Here is a 15,463-nt window from a genome sequence, read left to right as displayed (position 1 = left end):
TCTACACTATGATGAGTAAGTTCACAAAGTAGGAACACTGTGACCTGTTGTCCCCCATTTTGTAGGTTTGGCAATCATTAACATCAATGATCAAAGTCACATTGATAACTCCTTTATGATAACTCCTTTATTACCCATCTTTCTAGAAGGCTTGGAGAGCCATCTGTTATCATTGCTAAGCCACAAGGTCACGTCAGGCTACTCAAACCTCTTTGGCCCATTCCTAATTTGTATGATGTACATAATACCTGCACAAGATCTTTCATGGGCTGAAATGATCAAATAAATGAGAAATGTACAAATGCTTTCAAAACCTTAAAAGTGAAGATGTCATTCCATTTGAGACCCCAGGCGTAAAAATACACATGCATAATTCTGTGCCTTTGAGGCAGAGGCAGTAAGGAGAATTCATTCTACATCAAGGTCCAGATCCTCTGTAGGGGACAGAGAGCCACAGGGAGGTTTAAGCCCCATCGTGGAGGCTGTCAGGATGAGTTTTATCAGTGCTACAACCTGTCTTCTTTTTGTGTACATTGTGAGTCCTGGACCTCATTCGCCTGGAAACTGCCCTTGCTGGAGAGGAGCTGAAAAGACGCTCTGGCCCTTTGACTCTCAGAATCGTTTTGAGAAACGAATCCAGAATAGCCCTTATAACCTATCAAGAGATAAATGCGATATCATTTAAATATGCAAAATTGGGGGGAGAGTTTTCCTTAAGCACACTTTGGCATCATGTCGAAAGAGGTTCATAATCGGACAAGGATGTGTGATCTAGATTCTGATGTTCAGAAGTATAAATAAAGCAATTTGCAGCCAACGTTATAAAAACTAGAGCTTCACTTCACCCATCTGAAAACTGTCCTTGTCTTTCCCCATCTCTGTAATTAACTAGTTCCTATTCATTAAACAATGAACAGACAATTAAATAGTAATAATAGTGCTTTAATTATGAAGGTATTGTTATCTGCATAGAGTGTGGAAAGGGAGATCACTTTTAGCTGTGCTGGAAACATTTGCTTGTCTGCTTTTCAAATGCAGAAGAATAAAGTTCATAATCCCAGGGCCTCTAACGAGAAAAAGGACACAATCTACACCCTTAGAAGGCCATTTCTGATAAACAGGAGTCTCACTTCTTAATGGAATAACACTGATCAAGACATGTGAATTGAACAAGCATCTTCAGTATTTCTTCAAGAGGCAGTCCTCATGGTGCTAAGAAGCAGCAGTGAGTATTTTTAGATGCAAGGATGCATGATTACATGAAAGTCCTGTGCTTGATGACTTTCAGAGTTTGTTAAGCACCATAATAATGGAGTTAAATCCATTTAAACTACTCTTTAACTCGCCTTCCTTTTTACCCCTTTGGGTTTGAGTGAGATTTTTATACTAGAATTGGCTCTAGTGTTCTTATTTTAGTTTTGATACAACTGAATAAATCATCATGTCTCTAGTTCTACAAAAACAAGCTGCATTTCCAAAATATGTTTTGTCTTTACAGTTGATAACAATTCTCCACATTTGAGGTTTTATTTCTCAGGAAAGAGCTTCAGATACAAATAATTTTCTCTTTGATCATAGAAAAATCCTCTTTTGCTTAATAAAATCCTAGGATGTGGGCAGCTTTGGGAATTAGAAATCTGTATTTTCTGATTAAATGTAAACTTAGTGTTTATTAAATTGTTATATATTTGTCAACAAGAGAGGTAATTATGTGTGGCATTACATCCTGATTTGAATCTAGACTTTGTCCCTGAGAAGCTCTGTGGCCTTGGGAAATGACTCCTTTGAATCTTGTTTCCTCATATGAAAAATGGGACTACAATCGTAGGCTTTGAGGCTTAAATGGTCATCCAAATAAAACGCTTCTTGTGGAGCCAGGCTTAGTGTGCTTAAGAACTTCACCTATAATTATCAGGTTATATTTCTGAGCCTTTGTGTTCTATATCAGTATGCTCTTTGATAGCCAGTATGAACCCCTGAATCTTCCCGTCTGCCCAGAAGATGTAAAAAATTAGTTATGCCTGTTTTGTTTTCACTTCTTTTTGCTGTTGGAGATTGAACCCAGTGGTACTGAATCATTGAGCCATATCCCCAGCCTTTATTTATTTCTTATTTGAATCAGGGCCTTGCTAAGTGCTGAGCCTGGTCTCAAACTCACAATCTCCCTGCCTGCAGCCTTCTGACTTGCTGGGATATAGGCATGTACCACTGGGCCCAGCTGTTTTACTTTTTTCTTAAACAGGTACAGTTGGACTTCTGCACATTTTCCCACGCAAAAAACTTCACAGAAATTTAGCTGCAGTCACCTCATTCATGGCTCTGAGAGCTGGCTCCGGAATCCTGGTATCCAGCTCCTGGCCCTGTTATTTCCAAAGCACAGCACTTCTTTCCAGAACTGGAAGACATTTGCTTTTATCAGTGAGACATTAAAAATTATTAAGGTTAAAATCTGAAGATTAAAATGGGACAGATTTGCCTGGGAGTTCTTGTCCATATAGGAAATTCTAGTACCATCTTCAGACTCCTTGGATGTTGCTGAGCAACAGTAAGTTAATGGCAGAACATTAGTGGGATGGTTCAAAACCTGAACCAGAGAATATTTGATAGAAGCCCAAATATCATAAAGAATTAACTGGAATGTGTGAAATTCTAATTATAAGGTCTACAGGAGACATACAATCATACAACACAATGCATGTCTAGAAGTTTGGATTGCACTGTTTTGCTCCAAGCACACAATGCATCAGTCTGACAATGCCCCTCGGGCTAATGTTGGGTGTGAGGTTCTTCTGAGAGCCTGTGGTAAACAGATAATTCTGTCTTTTAATTCAAGAAATAATGCTTCTTCGTAAGTCAGCATCAAGTTTTCCAGTCTCCCTTTCTTCTGGAATGGAGAATAACAGACCCCAGAAACTGTAACAGCTGTGACCCCAGAATCTTATAAAATGACCCTAAGACCGAGGGACGAGGCACTTTCTGCATGAGAGTATCCATTAAGATTCCTGCTGGATCTGAGCGACCTATTGATCTTCAGTGTCACATGGATCACCAGAAGCTCAACAGTTTACTTTTGGCTCTTTTCTGAGTCCTACCAATGAAAAACTGTTTTGGTCAATTTAATAATCAATTTTTGTCAAGGTCATATTGTATTTCTTTAATTCACTGTCTAGTATCTTCATTTGTTAATTAGTGAACTCATGAAATCAGAAAGAATTAATATCCTTACCTTTATCCACACAATACTGCTAAATGATTTCAATGTTATATGTCCACAGCTACTCATTTTTATTCTAACCTATGTTCCAGACCTTCATATAAACACCATTTTGTATTGGGTTAAAATCACATCATTATCAATTAATTAGAGCAAATTTTTTTGAGAACCTACCTTAAAGTCATTTTCAGGGAAGATTCTGTCACGAATAAAACACAGATTTATCCTCAGTTGCTTGATGCTCTACTCAGGTAGACACATAACTTTAGGAGGTAAGTAAAATAAAAAAAAAATCTACCTTCTATGGCAGATTCTTGTGCCAAGTGTCTTCTGCACTTTACCTCACTGAATCCCCCCAATACGTGATGTGCGAAGGCACGAGTGTACCCATTGTACAGGTAAAGAAACTGAGACGAGAGACGCTAGGTAACTTGCCAAGGGTTTTACAGCTGAGGAACTGCAGGAGTTTGAAGTCACTTTGACTTTCAGTAATATATTGCTCCTATCTATAAATGCAACCTATGAACATGGGATTATAATTCAAGAGAGAAGACGGCAAATGCTGTAAGAGAGCAAATCAACTTTGAGATTTCAGAGAGGGAATTTCAGAGAGATTACCTGGGACTTCAAAAGATCAGGAAATTTCACAGATGTGATGACAATTAATCAGAATTCTGAAGGATTGGTAGGTTTGGGTCATGTTGAAAATAAAAAGCATTCAAGGAGATGGGATAGACTGGGCATTGGGGGAAGGGGGAGGGACAACTCTGGGAAAAGTGACAGTCAAGTTGGACAGAAGCATGGAGCCAATGGACAGCAGGAGGAGAGGAGGGTGAAGAAGTAGGTTGTGAGAAATTGATAGGAATATTTGATACCAGGCTAAGGGATTTTGGAGTTGATCTGAGGCCCACTAGAGAATTCTAGAAGGGTTTCAAGGAGAATTATATGACCCCAACTGTGTTTCTTTGTGGCAGATTAATCTAGGAGTGCTTGGGAGCTGGAGCAGCCAGTTGGTCAGGAGCCAGTTGGCTAATCCCAAGGGGCAGAACTGGAAGGTGTGGTAGAGAAGAGTGAGATGTGTCTTCAAGCTTCTTGCATCATCAAGATGACTACAAGAATTTGGGGACAGTCCAAAATGTCCACACTAAGATAAGTTCTTAAGTTTCTCGTGGTTCTCTTATTTTATGGGTCCGTAGTTTTGGAAGAGGGAAGCTGTGTTTATTTGCTTTGGTAGAAGTTGAAGTTGAGGTGCTCATAGGATGTCCAAGTGGAAATATCCCAGAGAAAGTGGGAACATTCTGTAAAGAAGCTAGAGGAGGACTGGAAATATAGATGGGGAAACCACTGGCCTCAAGGTGGGGTTACCATAGGAAGGGTAGAAATTCTGAGGGAGAATTCTAGAGAGGAGTGTCAAGACAAGAGTTGGAGGACTGCTTGCTTTGAGAGGGGGAAGAAGGCAGGGGAGGCTGGATCCACTCTCGAGTACCCAGTACGCCGCTGACCCTTGGCTTGCACCCAGGAAGCTCAGACGCAGAGATTCATTTGCTCCAGATGTGACAGTAGTGTGGTGGTGACAGAGCTGGAAATGGACTCTGATGTTCCTGATTCAGAAGTCTGTACCTTTTTCTAGACCAGAAGTCATCAAGCTCTCTGTTGAGGGCCAAGCAGTAAACATCTTAGGCTTTGTAGGTCATCTGGTCTCTGTCACACCTACCTAAGCCTGCTTTGGGGGAAGGAAGCAGGCCAAGATCCTCAGAGGTGGCCATGACCAAGCCCAAGAAAACTAAATTTCGGACACTGAAACTTGAATTTTAGCTCAAAAGGAGTGCAAAAACAGGCAGCAGTCGGCTTTGGCCTTGGGCCTTCAGAAGAGATGGGTGGGAAATGATGTAAGAAGGCCATAGGTGCACACGTGACTGCTGGCTAGAATCTTTATCTCATCATTACTAAGGGCACAGATTTTTTTTACACATGGAAACAGATGTTTATTACAGAACATTTTTTTTAAATTAAATGCTTTAAACAAAAACCATAATACTATAAAGTGATAATGTCCTGGTAGCATGCAAACACTTCAGGATGGAGAGGCGTGTTTGCTCTTGAGGAATGTACACACAGTAAATTCCTATGACATTTGACTCTAAATGAAGGTATGAATTGGCTTGACGTGATGATATGATTAATGATTTAATGTAAAATATAACATAAGGGCGATTTAAACACTGGCATTAATATATAGGAGTGAATTCAAGGTCAGTGATTAGAGAGCTATATAAAAAATCGAGGTAAAATCTTTAGGAAACAGATTTGTTTTAATGTCTGTCTTGTTCAGATCCTTGAGCCCATAACAGCAAATCAGCCTACATTCACGCTTACTTCTGAAGGATGGGAGTTTAGTGGTCATCTTGGAATTAGGTGGTGGGAGTTCCTTCCAGGCACAACTTGGTCAGTTTTATTTCCTCACGTCTTTTGTATCTTCCTCTCCTCTTTGTAATTCCCTGGTGAAGCCTGGCCCACTCTTTAAGCCTTTTCTCTGGGTACAGGAGCTCCATTTCGACCTCGGTTCTAATACTGCAATATTCTGCTGGTTACACAGGAGGATACGGCCTCTCTTCTCCTTGGCAATGAAACTCTGACACAGAAAACAAGGAAAGATCATTCTCTTCCCATTCTTCACTGACAATTACTCTCAGGTTTTGTTCTTATTTGAAAACCAAGTATGAGACACTTGCTGAGAAAGGAATGAAGAAAACAATTCCATTTACAATAGTCTTATAAATAAATAAATAAAACACTGGGAATAAATATAACCAAAGAGATGAAAGAGCTCTTTGGAAATTATAGAACACTGAAGAAAGAAATCGACCTTAGGAGATGGAAAGACCTCCCATGTTCTTAGGCAGAATTTACATTGTCAAAATGGTCCTGTTACCAAGAGTGATCTGCAGATTCAGCGCAATCCCCATCAAAATACCAATGTTTCTTCACATAACTAGAGAACAGTCCTAAATCCATGTAGAAGAATGGAGAACCAGAATAGCCGAACCAATCCTGATCAATACCAGTGATGCCGGAGGCATCGCAATACTCGATCTCAAAATTATACAACAGAGCTCCAGTAACCAAAGCAGCATGGTATTGGCATAAAAACAGACATGAAGCATGAGAATTTTACCCATTTTGTCTTTCACCTCCTACTCAGTTCCTCATTTAATTACACTTAATTTGTCGAATGCCTCTTCTTGTGATCTAAGTTCCTCCATTATACGTACATTTACAGACCCAAAGCTACTCTGTATTTTTGAAAATGTAAGCTTTCTTTGGATTATGTTTTAGTGCTGTTTTATCTTTTTCCTTCCCCTCTTCCTGGCAATGATATGTCTCTTAATAATTTTGAGGAGGTTTTATTTATTAGAAAATACATGAAAAAGAAAGAAAAAGGTGTTCTTCATTTTTTTGCTTAACTGGAAGCAAATTTGGCAGAGGAAGAAGTAAATTTTACCATCTGATGGGCTATCCCATCCTTCAATATTTCTTCAAAAGTCATGCATTTTGAGAAGTTCAGGCAAAGGTTTCAAAGGCAGGATTGGCAAAAACAACATAAATCAGGCAAGTAGGTGCTGCATGAGCTACAAGCTGCCTTTTCAGACACACTCTTCCCTCTGGAATCGTCTTTGGGGGCTATCTCTCCATTGTTCTGCTCCTTGCCAGCAGGGCACCGAAACCCCAGGTACAGAAGAAGACAACGATGAGATGGTACACACAGGTGGAATCGGTGTCTGCCGCCACCAGCTAATGATGGAAAGGAAAGCTCAGGACACTTCACTGGCTTACACGTCCCAAAACATCACTCTTTCTTGCTTGGCTCAAAGAATGGGGCATTGTTAAACTCATTCTCTCCTGGTAAACAGCATCAGGAACAGAAGTGAAGCTGATGGGGGACATTTGAAAATCAAACCCGAAGAACTTCTGATTGAAACTGGTCTCTAAATCATTGCTTTGAAACCAAGTGATAGGAATAACTACTCTCCTGTTCCAAGACTTAGTATGTCCCAGACCCTGTACTGGTCTTTCATACACATTACTTCATTTAATGTCCATGCTTCACAAGAAGGACTGTTGTCTTTCTTTTTTAGGTTAAGAAACTAATATTATGGCATTTGCAGATAAATGGATGGAACTGGAGAATATCATGTTAAGTGAAATAAGCCAATCCCAAAAAACCAAAGGCCAAATGTTTTCCCTGATAAGTGGATGATAATGTATAAGGGGGGTTGGGGGGCGGGGGTGAGAGAAGAATGGAGGAACTTTAGATTATGTAGAGGGAAATGAGAGGGAGGGAGGTATGAAACATGGTGGAATGAGACAGACATCATTCCTATGTACATGTATGATGAGGGATGAGTCTACATCAGGCGCAACCATAGAAACAAAATAATGTACCCCATTTGGGTACAATGAATCAAAATGCAGCCTGTAAAAATAAATAATAAATAAATAAATAAATAGAAAGAAACTGAAACCCAGGGAGATGATTTACCCTGGAAGGATTTGTGATTGCTTCCCAAATGTCTGCTGAGCCCAAACACAGCAGACTGAGAGAACTCCCTATATTGGTAAACTTGACTTCAGATCAGCTTCATGGTTTTGATCTCGGTGACCTTTGTGAATCTTCAGGGAGTTCTAATTGAGAGGGAAAAGCAACTTCCTCCCAGGGCACACCAAATCAAGCAAAAGGGGCAGCCCTCCTAGTATCTTTCCCAGTGTGAACGGTTTCCCTTGGGAGCAGAGCTGGGCAGAGCTGCAGGGGTGACCCAGAGGTGACCTTACTCCTGGAACTGAACAGGCTTGTCCCTGGTGAAACAGACTGGAGACTATGGGAGCAAACCACAGGGCAGCCTGGTTGCCAAGGAAGCTGTTAATTCTTACTACCGGGAACATGGAGATATGAGGGGGACAGAATCCAACACTTCATAAGATCTTCCATGACAAGTGGTATGAATTCTCCAAGTGGGACCCTTACATACATAATTTATCTCTGTAATTAAAAAGCCTAATTTAAAAAATAATACAGATACAACACATGATGGTGTGATTTCTTGTCACAAAACAAATTATTACCTTGATAATGTAATACTATAATTTACATTGCTGCAAAACAGCACTTTCATGAATTGCATGATAAATGTTGTCTAATTATTTTCCTCCCCGTTTTCTCTCTCTTTTTCCCTGTTTTGCTCGTGAGATGGTGAGAATCTAGCTGTCAGTAATGGGTCGAGCCTCTCTGTCAGCGTTTGTGCAAGCGAGGACAAACTCCAGGAAGGTCCTTCGGCTTTGTCCCATTGGATAAGCAAAGCAAATGCCATCCCATGCTTCAGTATGAATGGGCATGTTGCAGAAGGTCTCCAGGGGAGCTGTGTTTTGTGTGTGTACATTTCATTGCAAATTCTTCAAGTATTCTGCAGACGAGCGCAAGGGCCTACTGTTATGGGGGTACTTTAGCCATAAATGACCATTATATTTCTGAGCAGCCCCTTCAATTCCCCTCGCTTCCCTCCTGGTTACAGCACCATAATTCTCGGCCGGGAAGGGAGTGTAAATAGCTCTCCCACCGCTGATGCCACTTAGCCGGCTGCAAATTGATGTGGATGGCTCTTTAGCCGTGGAGACTGTGTCTTTCACCTTCACCGCGCCAGCGCTCATTGGCCTGCGGCTTGGAGCCTGAGATAAATCCTTAACTAGAGCTGCGCTCTATGCATTGCAACACATCCGAACTCAGCCAGCAGACGGAAATTTCAAACATTTTGGAAATTTACACCTTGTCACTCTCTGAGGGCAATGATCTCAAGAAATTATGCCATCTCTACCCACCTTTGCATACTAAGGCTAAAAACCCAGAGCCATTTCTAACTCCAGCTAAAGTGCTGAAGGTCAGGGGAGTCAAGATGAGCCCGTGCTGTGTGCGTGTTTCCCATTATTATGCTAATCATATGCATGGTCTTTCTGCACTTACACATCCATTTTCAGGGCCAAAAAAAAGTAGCTCAGTGTTTTAAACAATGCTAAGATTGTAATAAAACAGTGAAAAATGACTGAAAATCTCAAGTGGAGACTCACGCTTTGCCCTTGGCTTGTGACATGTGGGAGGAAGGAGTAAAGGTAGGAGCTCAAACCTGGTTTCTAAAGTCTAACATTTTTTGTTGTTCCATTTGCTGACTCTGGTATTCGTACCTTAACATGACTAAGAGCCTGATTTCCACTGAGAGCTTTCTCATGATTTGGGTGGATGTTTGGAAAAAGTTTTAGGATCTGTATTGACACATTTTCTATGAACCCATCTTGTGCCTAGGACAGTGACGCTATTTATGAAAAGTTATCTGATTTTTTTGAGACTCTAAGCTAATCATGGTTTTTCCACTCCATGTTCTCAAAATAGTTACTAGTAAAGTAGCTTTCCTTTTCTGGATTAAAAAAAAAAAAAACAACACTCCAACTAATTTAACCCCTTCTTATCCTTCCAATGGTGTAATATATTAATCATTTTTCATTTCCTTTGCTAAACTCCATAGGTTAATATAACCAAAAGATTTTTATTCAGTGAGGTATCATTCTGGGCAATATTCCCCAGGTTAAGATGGCTTGACCTATGGTTTTTTTCACTTTACCATAGAACAAATTAATACACAGTCAGTAGAAACTCTACTGGGAATTTTGTATTTGGAGCCTCTTCTGGGCAGTCAGCCTGGTGATCGGGAGAGGAACAACCCACCCTCTATAGTGGACTGTGTTGTGAAGCTGTGAGGTTTGGTAGGTTGGGTGGACAGCTGCTCTTCTATTTACAGTGGGGGGAGGTCTCAATAACCTCACCCTAAATGTAAAATACTGTAAACCAAAAATGTATTGAATACACCTAAACTACCAAACATCATAGTGTGACAATGTGGCATAGTCAGCCTTCCATGTTGATGGGTTCTGGGTGGATTCAACCAAATCGGATCAAAAATATTTGGGAAAATATGTTGAGTCTATTGAACACATGTAGACATTTTACTTGCCATTATTCCCTAAACAGCACGGTATGGTGTCAATTTCCATATCATGTATGATGTATTAGGTGGTATCAGTATTGTAGAGATGACTCGAATATACACAGGAGGATGTGCATGGGTCATATGCAAATGCTGGGCCATTTTCTTCACAGGGCTTGAGAGCGGGGTGTGGCTGGGTGGTGAAGCACTGGCCTGCCCGAGGCCCTGGAGTTGATCCCCGGTACTGTAAAATCAAAACTAAAGCAAAACTAAACTTTTGTATAAGGGACTTGAGTGTCCCTGGGCTTTCGTGGGCCCAGGACAGCACCCAGAGCAGTGGTTGTTCCCCCTGAGGCTGCGGAGGGGCTGCTCACTGCCGCTGCCCAGCATCAGCATCAGGACTGCCGGCCCAGGGGAAAGATCCAAACCCAAAATTCAAAGTTGGGTTTCTACTGCCTGAGTGTGACTTCCCCACCACTGGGAAGTGGGAAAATCTCAAGTGAAACTGTGGTAAATCAGGGACCATCTTATGAAATGCATTTTTGACTTACGATGCTTCCGCCTTCGATGGGTTCATTGGGATGTAATGCCAGTGTACATGGAGGGGCATGTGGGGATCATTCACTGAACCTAGAGGCCATGAGTGCTGTGCTCCCATTATGAAAACCAGTCCTAGGAGATGGCTGCAGAGCTCCCAGCACAGGGCAGTTCTGCCACATGGAGGGAGGGGCCAGGAAGGCTCTGAAGCAGGGTCCAGACCATGGGCCAGGACGACAAGTGGACATGACTGGCCCAGGAGCAGAAGGGCTTTACTTAGAGGCAGCAGAACACATGAGCAGGGCCCTGGGTGCTCTCTGGGGCCCGGAGTGTTGAGCAACTTGGGGAACCGGTACAAGTCTCACTGCAGAGCATTTCAAACGGTAAGGTTGGGAAGGGGGTGTGGGACAAGTTGAGGACAGCTCGGAGAGATTCACTCTGAGTACTAGAAACATAAATTGAATGTCATCAACCCTCCCTCAAGTCTACAGCTCTCATTAGCTGTATCAGCAACATTGTCACCTAAGACTGTCTCATCCCATCAGTGTGTAACACGTCCCCATAACAATAGCAAGCTTCATACTTCTTTTCTTCCCTCAAGCCTGGCTTCATGCTGTATGTGTCCTCTTCATGCAGCAGAAAATTTAAAAGAACTGAGTCTGAAGTGTCCATTGTTTCTGGAGCACAGGACACAGACTCAGGCCCTTGGCACAGGCTGGCGCCCTGTGGTGGACACAACAGATCCCCAGATATCCTCAGGTTTGCAACATAAAGCACATTTCCCACTTTCTGGAACCATATTTCTGGAATAAAGATGTTTTAGGAAAGCCACATATATTCCCTAATGGGCAAGAGGATTATGTAGCTCGACCAAGAATAGAATACCTTTAACATGAAGCTATTTGTCAGGAAAATTGGTTGTCCCTGGAGGGTGGATCACAGAAACTGGGTGGGAAACAGTCAGTGTCCCTGCGGCTGGAGTCCTAAACCCCTGCAAGGCGGCGAAAGAGTGGCCTCACGAGATGCCAGGGAGAGGGGGCCTGGCCTTGCTGTGGCGAGCTCGGCCTGTGGGAGCTGGCCTGGCCTTTCCTTGTGGCTCCTCTGCCCTGCCTCCTGCTGCCAGGCTTTCCCTCTGACGAGGCTCACCTGCCTGGGCTTCCCTGAGCAGCCAGGGGCTTTCCCCTCACCTCCTCACTCTCCACTCCTTTCCTTCTCCCACCACACCGTTGTCTCCTGGACGCACTGGGCTAACCCCGACCAGGTCTACCAGTCCAGCACCCCACGGGCCTCCATTCCTCCTTGGGCCCGGATGGAGCCGGCGCTCTGGGCACTAGCCCCAGCATGCTCCTCTGCGGATCTTTCATCTGAACCAACCCGAGGACACGGTTTGCTCTCAGGGTTTGTTCTGTCCCCAAACTCACTGCAGGAGCCTCATGTGTGTTGGGTGAGGCCAGGGTGAGGGTGAGATGAGAGAGATACGAAAGCCCTCCAGAATCAAGAGGAATCATATTTTAATGTAATGTTTTTAAAAAATCAAAAATAATGCCAAAAAATTTTATGATGAGATAAATATCGGCATTTTAAATAAAGACAGGATCCATATTACTGATTTTTCTTTCCGCCTCAGGCTCCAATATGGCTTGGCACAGCCCCAGTACTGATCCTGTCATTATTTAAAATGTTGACATTATGTTCATCATTGATTTTTGCATTAATTTTATTTTTTAAAAAACACTGCATTAAGCTATCACATCTTGATTGGTGAAGGTTTTTTTGGTACACCATTCAATTTTGTGCCCAAGCATGATGCCTCAGTGACCTTCCCCTAGTGCCACTGTGGTTTGGGGACAAGGTTTTATTCTTCCTTGATACCTGAAGGTTGGCCCAAGGGCATACCTGTGACAGGTGCTTATTAAATGCTACTCTATTCTACTTCTAGACTCAGTTCAGAATGAGCCCCCAAATAGGGGCAGGTGAATTTTTGAAATCGACTATAAGCTGCTGACTGCTTATCAACATTCAGCTCAATTTCTTCTCCCAATATAATCTCAGTGGTTGAGAAAGCTGTTTATCATCTAAAGGAAAACTGACCCCCAAGGCCTGCTCTTCGGGCTGATCCTGACACCTCTTTAAAGTATCCCAGATGCGTTGACTTCCTTTCACGTATATATTAAGTACCTGCCCGGTGCCAGGGCCTCCCCTGGCATCCTGCCGGCTCTCGGGGAGCTTATTAAAAAAGCCAGGAAAAGGCAAAGACGGGCGAAGTGATGAGGCAGAAAATCTGAGACGCACATACAAGATAAAGAAGTGACCCAGATGCAGGAGTGATCTGGGACATACATAAAACTGCTTCCCCAGCTCGCTCTCAACTCCAATAGCCAAAGATCGTAAAATAAAGATAAGTTTTCTTTCCTATTTGCCCATCGAAAATTGTTACTTACTTTGGGTGAGAGGATATTTGCATGGCGGCTTTGATGATCTACAGCTACTCTCACCTCGAGTCGAAGCATTTTAGGGATCAATTTTCACAACACCACAGGAAGACAAGGGGTATATATCTGTTCGCTGCCCTGGATTTCACTTCTGACAGTGATCGAGATGGCTAGGACCACCTCTACCCCGGCTCATGGCCACTTGACATCACTTACCTGAAAAACGACTGTAGATTATCAAAGCCGAGCGCAGCCTCCGGGAATACCAAGGTGAGGCAGTCCGGCATTTTTTCACCTTGAGGTGGTTTCGACCGCGCTTTGTTCACATATGCATGAGATTGTAGTAAAGGAGAAAGGAAAAGCTGCATTGTGCCTTAGACATGTAACGACTTTGTCTTTCACTGATGTGCATCCTGCCCTTTACTGGAATCTCAGGGCTTTGCTTTCTGTGAAGTTTCAAGAAATGTTTATTAAGCACGTACTATGAACTAGCAGGATGCCATCGGCGCTCAAGGCACAAGGATATATTAGACAGGTCTCTGCCCTAAAGGAGTGTGCAGTAAAGGAGGAAGAGTGCGGGCAGCAGAGTCCCATTATCATCCAGTGCTGGCATGCGTCTATGGTGAGTTTGGGGCAGTCTGGCTGTAATCAGGGTGGGCTTGAGGGTCCTGCTGTTATGTGCCTTGGTCGATGACTTGCCCTCTTTAAATCTTGATTTCCTCTTCCCTAAAATGAGAATATAGTTCCTTATCTCATAGGATAGTTGTAATAATGACATGAGCTAACACATGGAAAGCACTCAGACTCGCGTTAGCGCACGGTAAGCCCTCAATAAATATTAACCATCATTAATGAAATATCGTAACGAGGAGCTCACATGCAGGCGCAGAGCAGAGTCAGCTTTTTCAAACTGGATGCAGTCCCTGTGTGCTTGGAGGAAAAAGCAAGTGCAAAGCCACCAACGAATGGAAAGGCATGACACATGGGGACAGAGGCAAGGAGCAGGGGACTGCCAGCTTGGTGGCATTCAAAGGAAGACAGACCTGCCTAAGAAGCAAGTGAATGAATAGAACGCAGCACTGAGGGGGCTGCAGAGCCAACCGGCAGAGGAGTTGGATCTACCAGCACCGAGGAGGTCAGAGAGACACGTGGCAATGGTGTCCAGTGACTGTGGACATCACCCGGGAAGGAAGGAAGACATGGAGAGAGAGGGAAACAGTGATCTGTGCCACATCAGGGCATTGAGAACAGGTCTGGCACTTAATAAGTACTCATTAGTTGGTTTAGCAATCCATTGATTATTACTCCTGGGTTATTTATTGGGCCTGCCACTTTAATACAGAAGGGACGTTGGCTTCATCGAAGTATTAGTGCCATTGTTCCTTTGGGACGAGTTCTCCCTTGGTTCCCCTGCTTAATTCCTAATTTATTCTAGTCCTGCAACTCCACATCTTTGTTATTGAAATGGGTATCTTGGGATATAGCCAGTTCAATTCTTCCCCCCAAAATCATTTTTAGAGGATCATTGGTAGGCTTAGCATAAAATAAAAATTAAGAAGTCTATCAACGGAAGCAAACGTCAAGGCAAGAAGAGGGCTGTTTGATGGGTGTTGCTGGGGCAGAGGGCTCCTGGGCTGGGCAACGGATTCATTTTCTTTCCAAATCAAAAGTGTCTTTGGCATCTTCCTATTGCATTTGTCAAACACATTCAGGACACCCTTTCCACAAATTGCTACCTTAGTCTCAAATTAGATAGCTTTAATCAGCTTTCTCTTTCTGTCCACAATGTCTGCGTAATACCAAATTTGGGAATAGCATTTTAATTATGCTACCATTATTAAGGCAGCAGGTGGCTTTTAATGAGATCTTGAAACAGAACTATTTCCTCCATGTCCAATCAAAATTCCCATTTTGCTGCCTTGACAGAAAACACTAAACTGTTTTTCTCAGTTCTGGGGAGATGAATCATTGAAGATTGTGATTGTTCTAAAAATTAAAGTTTGTGATTGAACCTGTTTTTGTGTTTTGCATAACAGGGAAATATATATATATATATATATATATATATATATATATATATATATATATATATATATTTTTTTTTTTTTTTTTGGAAATAAATACCACCACTAGCCCAAATTTTTAAAAAAATCATGCAAATTAGCTTAAATCGAGTGTGAACAATTAATTCTGAACTACAACTAAGAAGCATTATTTTTCAATTCTCCAACAGTTTTATTGAGAGAAAGCTG

This window comes from Sciurus vulgaris, assembly GCF_902686455.1.
Source record: "Sciurus vulgaris genome assembly, chromosome: 7".
Lineage (NCBI taxonomy): Eukaryota > Metazoa > Chordata > Mammalia > Rodentia > Sciuridae > Sciurus > Sciurus vulgaris.
This window is presented reverse-complemented; position numbering follows the sequence as displayed.